This window comes from Pongo pygmaeus, chromosome 13, assembly GCF_028885625.2.
Source record: "Pongo pygmaeus isolate AG05252 chromosome 13, NHGRI_mPonPyg2-v2.0_pri, whole genome shotgun sequence".
Taxonomy (NCBI): Eukaryota; Metazoa; Chordata; class Mammalia; order Primates; family Hominidae; genus Pongo; species Pongo pygmaeus.
In genome coordinates, this window is record NC_072386.2 from 93,589,763 (window position 1) to 93,600,478 (window position 10,716).

Consider the following 10,716-nt stretch of genomic DNA (forward strand, 5'->3'; position numbering starts at 1 on the left):
TTGGAAATGACCAAAAGTTTATGGACCCAGGGCAAAATACTACCTTCTAGTAATTTTAAAGCACATCATCATATTCTTTAAATTAAACTCGATTCTCTCCATGTAAATCTAACCTTCTAATAATTTTAAAGCATATCATCATGTTCTTTAAATTAAACTTGATTCTCCCCATGTAAATCTCCCCATGTATAATTTAAGCAAAAGACATTTTATTGTAAGGATGCCAGAGAATTCACAGCATCTATGGAAAGATCGGAGAAACAAAATTGACATAAGCACAAATATCTAAGGGAAGGTCTGGTGCTACTGACACAATCAATATCATGGACACAGTCTGGTTAAGATACTACTGACAAAAGAGACTGGATACTGCTCTTGATAGTGTTATCTTCTTCACCATGAATGAACCCTAAAGGATCCTTGTTCCTTTGTGCCATTAACTCCAAATCCCAAATTCCAAATGAAGCATCAGATTGATCAAGTTAATTTATGTGTCTGTTTCCTGTTTGCTAAGGAGTGGGGTTATTTGGCTCTATTGACTTAATCACTTGTTCTTAGTCAACATAATGTAACCATTTGTTTTTCTTCTGTTTTGCTTTTTGAGACGGAGTCTTGCTCGGTCTCCCAGGCCGGAGTGCAGTGGCGTGATCTCGGCTCACTCACTGCAAGCTCCGCTTCCCGGGTTCACGCCATTCTCCTGCCTCAACCTCCCAAGTAGCTGGGACTACAGGCGCCCGCCATGACGCCCGGCTAATTTTTTGTATTTTTCGTATAGGCGGGGTTTCACCATGTTAGCCAGGATGGTCTCAATCTCCTGACCTCGTGCTCCGCCCACCTCAGCCTCCCAAAGTGCTGGGATTACAGGCGTGAGCCACTGCGCCCAGCCAACCATTTTTAAAATAACAGAAAATTGACTCATCTTCATTCCAGAAAGAGCTCACCCAAATCTCATCAGTTGGTGCATCAACTGGTTCAAAAACAAGATCTCCAAGTGAAGCAAATTCCTCTTCATGTTTTGTCACTAATCTGTTTCCATATCCCACAACCATAGAAACAAAAAAAGGCTCACCACCACAGAAGTCCCCTACTTCATAGACAAGCAAAATAAAAGGACCATATCCCACAATCATATAAACAAAAAAAGGCTCACCACCACAGAAGTCCCCTACTTCATAGACAAGCAAAATAACAGGAAACTAAAAGTGAAATTAGTTAAAAGAAAGAAAGGCATGACTCAGCATGGAAAGAAAGCCAGGTAGTGGCTGTAGTCTTCATTTCTACAACTGTTTACATAGGTGTAATTAATATTTTATACTTCTCTTTCTCACTAGCATTTCACGTTTCCTTTGCTTTCAGCTAACACCAGTTTTAGAATTTTTGACCTGGTAGTGTGTATTAATTTTCTGTTGCTGCTATAACAAAGTACTACAAATTTAGTGGTTGAAAACAACACAATTGTATTACTTCATAATTCTAGAGGTCGTAAGTCTGAAATGCCTATTACTGGGATAAAATCAAGCTGTTTGCAGGCCTGAATTTCTTTGGAAAGCAGTAAGAGATAATCCATTTCCTTGTGATTTCCATATTCTAGAGGACTCCTGAATTCATTGGCGTGTGATCCCTTTCCTCAACTTTAAAGGCAGCTGCATAACATCTTCAAATCTAACCCTAACTCTGACCTTCCTTCCTCCCACTTATCAAGGCCCATGTGATTACATTAGAAATACCTGGTCAATCCAGGATACTTTTCCATTTCAAGATCCTTACATCAATCACAACTGAAGTCCTCTTTCGCCATGTAAGATAACATAATCACCCAGGTTCTGCAAATTCGAATGTGGACATTTCCGGGTGTCATTATTCTGCCTACCATATGGTTATGCCAAATCTTAATTCCTGTGTGACCTCAGAACTTTTTGTCCCTATAACTTAAAATAGTGTTAGTAGTTTCTATCAGCATTTTACCCCTGGCTGTTGTAGAAATAGGAGATTGGAACCTTAGAATGATCTGCTTTGTTCCATCCATGCTCTTTCCTAGGCCTACTGTATAGCCTGGCTACATAAAAAGCTTAATATGTAGAAAAAAGATCTCCAATTCAGAAGAAATCATTTTTGTATCCCCTGGTGGAATCATTTATCCCTTTTGTCCAAATGAATAAACTAAAAACTGTTGGCTGGAAATTTCTTATGTATGGATGATTGGGTTTGATAGAAACAGATGTCATCCCAGTCTTCTACACCAAGATTCCCAGGCATGAGTATTCTGGCTAATGGAGAAACAATCCACATATTATTAGCTGAATAAGGGCATATATCTTATCACTGATATAACCCTATTCTTGCAAATTGCTGTAAGACATTCAACTGTAATTGAAACCAGGCAAGCTTTGCAGTGGCAATATCCATATTGTTGATCCTATACTAGCTTTCTGTCAGAATAGCTCCTTTTTGTAATTACAAGCACAGATATGGTGAGTTAAAAAAGGTTGTGGCAGGACTACTACTTTCCAAAAGTATTTCACAAAAGTAAATATACATTTGCTTTCTCTTCTTTAGTCCAAATTTTATTCAGAGCAGAAACATGCCTAGCTAAAAGACTATACTTCTTTGTCCTTCATCCAGGTGTGACCACATGGCAAGAGCTGGTCACTGAAACAAAAATAAAAGTGTTGTGAAAGATTTCCAAGACATCTGTGGAAAGTAAGCTGGCTTAGCTGATAAGAGGATCCTTTTGCAGTCAAGCTTTTCACCATTTCTGTTTCTTGGCATTCAGAAATGATGGCTGGAGCTCCAGCAATATTCTGGAGCCTCAGTTGACCTTGAAAGTGGAAAGAATGTTAATCAGATAATAGAAAGAAACTAGTTCACTCATGAACATGAAACTGTACCATAATAGCCATACACTACATTGCCAGGTGTTTTCTGTTAGAGAAAAAAAAATGTATTTTTTAAGTTGCTGCTGTTTTATTTTTCTCATTGTATGTTTTATGTAGGAAAACCTAGTTTTAACTAATTAAGAGATTACTGATATTCATATGAACAGGTGTTTTTTTCCCATATGCCATTAAGAACTTACCCCATCGTGGGCTATTTTGTGAATATGTATATGAGGCACGTATGTTATAATTTTTCTGAGGTTCATCTATACACTTCTTCCTAAAACATCTCTATCACTATTATTCCAGTCTTGCTCCTCTCAAATATCTGATCATAATACTAAAAACTTATCCATTGCTCATGCATTCCTAAAGATTCTTATCTCAAACTGTTTCATCTTCCTGGAAGAGGGGCGATAAGCTGTTCTTCTTATTTTTCTTAATAAGAGGACTTTCCTGTAGATGTTCAGGATGCTTCTTAACGGGGCGTTAATGGCACAGCAATAAACTTTTGGCTGTCAATATCAATAAAGGTGATTTACATATTTGTAAGTCAGACTCATATTTTCTACCTGATTCAATTATTCTTAAGATGCTTTACATAAATTCCTAAGGGTGAGTTCAGGACACAGAAGTGAAACCAAAGTATTGGGGATGAGAACCTTTATTTGCAAATAATTTGTGCTTTCAGGATATTCCTGGGTCTGAATTCTTATAAAGTGTATTCACTTGATGATATAGTGCAGCAGGACACACCTGCCTCTAAGGCTAAGTGTAAAGATATTATCCAATAGGATCTAGTAGCCTAGTAACAGATGAAGGTCCCTTCTTAAAAGAAGTACTACTTCTTAAAAAGGGAATAACAAATGAAAGAAAGAAACCAGGGCTGTTAAAATGATTATTCTGTTAGGTCTTGCCATGGTTTAATTACAGAAATTCTGAGCAGCATTAGATCTGCTGCATCATAAGGCTGATTATCAGATTGCTCCAACTGAAATCTAAAGGTTAGGTAAAGGACTTACATGTAAAACACTTTCAATAATAACTAAGTGAATTGGAGTAGCACACTCAAATATAATTTGAATTACATTGAAAATTTTATTAACGTCTTAGTGAAATTGGGTCTATGATACACTTGTCTATATGTTTAAAGGGAATGTCTCAATATGGGACAAATCACTGGACTTGTTGGTGTGGGGTCGTTGTCACACATTCTTGAATAACAATTTTTCTTAACAAAATCAGTACTGGAAGTATGCTCTACTTCCTGTTTTTCCAAATTTTTTAAAACTACATGGTGGTTTAAAATAGGAAATACCATGATGAGCTTCTGACATTGCCAGGTGATAACAGAATGCTTTTTATGTTTGCTGCTTATTGTAGGGGGTTAAAAAAAATATCTTTTGTATTAGTCTGTCCTTGCACTGCTATAGAGAACTATGTGAAACTGGGTAATTTATGAAGAAAATAAGTTTAATTGACTCATAGTTCACAGACTTTACAAGAAGCATGACTAGGAGGCCTCAGGAAACTTATAATCATGGCAGAGGGCAAAGGGGAAGCAAGCATGTCTTACTATGGTGGAGCAGGGGAGACGGAGAGAAGGGGGAAGTGCCACACACATTTAAACCATCAGATCTCATGGGAACTCACTCACAATCATAAGAACAGCAAGGAGGAAATCTGCCCCCACTATCCAGTCAACTCCCACTAGGCCTCTCCTTCAATTCCACATGAGATTTGGGTGGGGACATAAATCCAAACCATATCATTCTGTCCCAGGTCCCTCTGAAATCTCATGTCCTTCTCACATTGCAAAATACAATTAACCCTTTTCAACAGTCCCCCCATCTTAACTCATTCAGCATTAACTCAAAAATTCACAATCCAAAGTCTCATCTGAGAAAATGTAAGTCCCTTCTACATATGAGTCTGTAAAATCAATAACAAGTTAGTTATTTTTAAAATACAATGGAGGCACAGGCATTGAGTAAATGCTTCAATTCCAAATGGTAGAAATGGATAAAACAAAGGGGCTACAGGCCCCATTCAAGTCCAAAACCCAGCAGATCAGTCGTTACATCTTAAAGCTCCAAAATAATCTCCTTTGACTCCATACATCATATCCAGGGCATGCCGATATTAGAGGTGGGCTCCCAAGGCCTTAGACAGCTCTGCCTCTGTAGCACTGTAGGGTACAGCCCCCAAGACTGCTTTCACGGACTAGCATTGAGTGCCTGCAGCTTTTCCATGCACATGGTGCAAGCTGTTGGTAAATCTACCATTCTGGGGTCTGGAAGATGGTGGCCCTCTTCTCACAGCTCCACTAGGCAGTGCCCCAGTGGGGACTCTGTGTGGGGGTTCCAACCCCATATTTTCCCTCCATGCTGTCCTAGCAGAAGTTCTCCATGATGGCTCTACTCATGCAGCAGACTTCTACCTGGACATCCAGGTGTTTCCATACATCCTCTGAAATCTAGGCAGAGGTTCCTAAACCTCAATTCTTGCCTTCTACATGCCCAAAGGCCCAATATCAAATAGAAGTCACCAAGGCTTGGGGTTTGCACCCTCTGAAGCAACAGCCTGAGGTGTACCTCAATCCCTTTTAGCAATAGCTGGAGCTGGAGTAGCTGGGACACAAGGTGTCATCCCCTGAGGCTACACAGGGCAGCTGGGCCCCAGGCCCAGCCCATGAAACCATTTTCCCCCTAGGCCTCCAGGCCTATAATGGGAGGGGCTGGCCATGAAGATGTCTGACATGCCCTGGAGACGTTTTTCCACATTATCTTGGCTATTAACATTCAGTTCCTTATTACTTATGTAAATTTCTGCAGCCAGCTTGAATTTCTCCCCTGAAAATGGGTTTTTCTTTTCTACTGAATGGTCAGGTTCAAATTTTCCAACTTTTTATACTCTGTCACCTCTCAAACGTTTTGCTGCTTAGAAATATCTTCCACAGGATACTGTAAATCATCTCTCCTAAGTTCAAAGTTCCACAGACCTCTAGGGCAGGGGCAAAATGCTGCCAGTCTCTTTGCCAAAGCATATCAAGAGTCATTTTTACTCCAGTTCCCAAGAAGTTCTTCATCTCCATCTAAGACCACCTTAGCCTAGACTTCATTGCCCATGTCACTATCAGCATTTTGGTCAAAGCCATTCAACAAGTCTTTAGGAAATTTCAACCTTTCCCACATCTTCCTGTCTTCTTCTGAGTCCTCCAAACTGTTTCAACCTCTCTCCATTATCCAGTTTCAAAGTCTTTTCCACATTTTCAGGTATCATTTGAGCAGCACCCCACTCCTGGTACCAATTTTCTGTATTAGTCTGTTCTCGCACTTCTAAAAAGAACTACCTGAGACTTGGTAATTTATGAAGAAAACAGGCTTATTTGACTCACAGTTCTGCAAACTTAACAGGAAGCATGACTGGGAGGTCGCAGCAAACTTACAATCATGGCTAAAGGCAAAGGGGAAGCAAGGACCTTCTTCACATGGTGGCAGAAGAGAGAAAGAGAACAAAGGGGGAAGTGCCACACACTTTTAAACCGTCAGATCTCATGGGAACTCACTACCACAAGAACAGCAAGGGGGATATCTACCCCATGATTCAATCCCCTCCCACCAGACCCTTCCTCCAACTTGACATAAGATTTTGTCGGGGACATAAATCCAAACTATATCATCTTTAGATCAATAACAGCATACCAGATGCTAGGGTATCAGGGGAAATTCACCCCCAATATTTCACGTAGGCTCTTTTCTATTTTCCCTAAGTGTCGGCTGGTCTGAGAAATAGAGGGACAGAGTACAAAAGAGAAAAATTTTAAAGCTGGGTGTGCAGGGGAGATATCACATGTCAGCAGTTTCCATGATGCCCCCCAAGCCACAAAACCAGCAAGTTTTTATTAGTGATTTTCAAAAGGGGAGGGAGTGTACATATAGGGTGTGGGTTACAGAGATCACATGCTTCACAAGGTAATAAAATCTCACAAGGCAAATGGAGGCAGAGTGAGATCACAGGATCACAGGACCAATTAAAATTGCTGATGAAGTTTCGGGCATGCATTGCCATTGATAACATCTTATCAGGAGATAGGGTTTGAAAGCAGACAACCGGTCTGACCAAAATTTATTAGGCGGGAATTTCCTCATCCTAATAAGCCTGGGAGCACTACGGGAGACCAGGGCTTATTTCATCCCTTATCTATGACCATAAAAGACAGCCACCCCCAAAGCAGCCATTTCAGAGGCCTCCCCTTAGGGACGCATTCTTTTTCTCAGGGATGTTCCTTGCTGAGAAAAATAATTCAGCAATATTTCTCCTATTTGCTTTTGAAAAAAGAGAAATACAGCTCTGTTCTGCCAGGCCTACAGGCAGTCAGAGTTTAAGATTATCTCCCTTGTTCCCTGAACATTGCTGTTATCCTGTTCTTTTTTCAAGGTGCCCAGATTTCATATTGTTTAAAAAATTTGTGCAGTTAACGCAATTATCACAGGGTCCTGAGGTGACATTCATTCTCAGCTTACGAAGATGATGGGAATAAGAGATTAAAGACAGGCACAGGAAATTGCAAGAGTATTGATTGGGGAAGTGATAAGTGTCCATGAAATCTTCACAGTTTATGTTCAGAGATTGCAGTAAAGACAGGCATAAGAAATTATAAAAGTATTAATTTGGGGAACTAATAAATGTCCATGAAATCTTCACAATTTATGTTCTTCTGCCATGGCTTCAGCCAGTCCCTCCATTCGGGGTCCCTGACTTCACACAACACTAGGGGCTGTATTAATTAGATTCAATAAGGAAAACATATTTGGGATAGTGGTTGCAATTGGAAAACCACCTAATTAAGTTCATGATAAAGCTCTGTATTTCCTTGTCTTAGTCAAACTGAAGAGTTAAGTGAGAACGTAATAGGAATCATCATTTCTGAAAATCTCCAGTTTTCTGATGTGTGATTCTCAGAACAATGTAGTTTTGGTTTTGATTCAACATAGTCTCTAGAAGATTCCATTTGGTCTTTCTTACAATCATGAGTTTCCCCAAGATAAGAATGCAGGTATAAATGTGTATTTAGCTGAGAAGTTGTATCTCTAGTATTCACTTAGAAATGTTGTAAGTTTACCCATCATAAGCCTCTTCCACAATTCCTGGTGGGTCGGGGATGTTACAATTACAATCTGCCACAGCAAGTATCCAATATTTTGCAAAGTAATCTTCATATTTTCCTTTATCCTGCACACTGTTACTTGGGTGAATAGGTACAAGTCACTTTGGAGCAAGATAAGAGAGTCATAGAAAGTATATATGATTTGATTACAATATCTTTCTTCAAGTGAATCCAATCCCCCTTCATTCACAGATACTTGGTGCCTTTAATTAATAACTAGGTGAAGGTTTGTAAGTCTCTATTTTGATGGTTAGATGAAGTAAGCAGATTCACTGGAACAGAATTATTTTTCCTGTTTGCTTATTTGCCTATTTGTTTTTGTTTATGCATCCAAGTAGCAACATTTTTGTCTTTTCATCTCATTTACTCCTAGAAACAACATGAACAATTTCCGTGAACAAAGATCCACTGTGGTCAAACTATTTTGTTTACTCTGTTCATGTATCCTTTTGCTTATTAAGGTAAACCATGCAATTTTGGCCTCTGAACTAGTATAAGGACTTAATGCCTCTACTTAGTATCTGACACCCTACAATTCTTTCATCGTCATTTGAAATCAAGGATCTTTTTTCACCTACATAATCTCACATCAAAAGGCAGACTTACAGAGCAAAATCACTTAAGCATTTTATTCTCTCATTAATTCAGCAGATAAAAGTTGATGTAGCAAACCTGAGACTGTTATCCTTTGAAAAGTCCTAATTGTACAATTGGCATTTGGTTGGCTTCTGTGGACTTAATATTTGGGGAGGGTTCTTACCATTCCCAGAACTGATAAAAATGACCGACTATGCCTAGATGGTTTATACTAACAATATGGTTTCTGCTGAACACCTGTTTCACTTCTGGGATTATAGAATTTTGGTACATGCTAGGCAGAAAATGCCTACATGACTAGCCTCTAGCCAAAACCCTGGGCACTGAGTTTCTACTAAGCATCCTCAGTAGACAGAATTTCACACATGTTATCACAACTCCCTGCTGGAAGAATTAAACATGTCCTGTGTGACCACTGGGAGAAAACTCTTGGAAGCTTGCACTAGGCTTCCTCTGGACTTTCCCACATGCACATTTTCCTTTTGCTGTTTTGCTGTGTATCCTTTGGCTATAATACATCATAGCCACGTGTACAACTCCATGCTGAATGCTGTGAATCCTCCTGTTAATTCACTGAGTCCAGGCATGGTTGTGGGGACCTCCTACATACCAATATATTTCTCTAAGACATTGATTAAGGAATTACTTATGTGCTCTGCTAGAGGAGCAGGGTAGTAGATGAATTACATATTTAAAGTCTGCTGCATCATTTCCATTTCCATTGGATTCATTTTTGTATATAAAATTAAGAAAAATTTGGTATCTCACCTTTATTTACTGCTGAGTCCAATTTTAGACCCACATATACACAAACATTTGAACAATGCTCCACTGCTAGAATTAGAAAAACAAATCCAGAAATTCTGGTAAGTATACTTGCACTAATAAATTCAATTTGATCCAAAATATTATCCTTCTCTTGGTCAAGCATCATCAGATTCTATTCCCTATTCTCAATATATTTCATGTATACAGATGACAAAAAATTCCTCTAATTTTTTATTTTTTGTGTGTGTTATGTAATTGCTCCTCCCTTTCCACCAAGATGTCTGGATTTGATTAATTTATAGATTCAATGCCATCCCCATCAAGCTACCAATGACTTTCTTCACAGAATTGGAAAAAACTACCTTAAAGTTCATATGGCACCAAAAAAGAGCCCACATCACCAAGTCAATCCTAAGCCAAAAGAACAAAGCTGGAGGCATCACACTACCTGACTTCAAACTATACTACAAGGCTACAGTAACCAAAACAGCATGGTACTGGTACCAAAACAGAGATATAGATCAATGGAACAGAACAGAGCCCTCAGAAATAACGCCGCATATCTACAACTATCTGATCTTTGACAAACCTGAGAAAAACAAGCAATGGGGAAAGGATTCCATATTTAATAAATGGTGCTGGGAAAACTGGCTAGCCATATGTAGAAAGCTGAAACTGGATCCCTTCTTACACCTTATACAAAAATTAATTCAAGATGGATTAAAGACTTAAACATTAGACCTAAAACCATAAAAACCCTAGAAGAAAACCTAGGCATTACCGTTCAGGACATAGGCATGGGCAAGGACTTCATGTCTAAAACACCAAAAGCAATGGCAACAAAAGCCAAAATTGACAAATGGGATCTCATTAAACTAAAGAGCTTCTGCACAGCAAAAGAAACTACCATCAGAGTGAACAGGCAACCTACAAAATGGGAGAAAATTTTTGCAACCTACTCATCTGACAAACGGCTAATATCCAGAATCTACAATAAACTCAAACAAATTTACAAGAAAAAACAAACAACCCCATCAAAAAGTGGGCAAAGGATATGAACAGACACTTCTCAAAAGAAGACATTTATGCAGCCAAAAAACACATGAAAAAACGCTCACCATCACTGGCCATCAGAGAAATGCAAATCAAAACCACAATGAGATACCATCTCACACCAGTTAAAATGGCAATCATTAAAGAGTCAGGAAACAATAGGTGCTGGAGAGGATGTGGAGAAATAGGAACACTTTTACACTGTTGGTGGGACTGTAAACTAGTTCAACCATTGTGAAAGTCAGTGTGGCG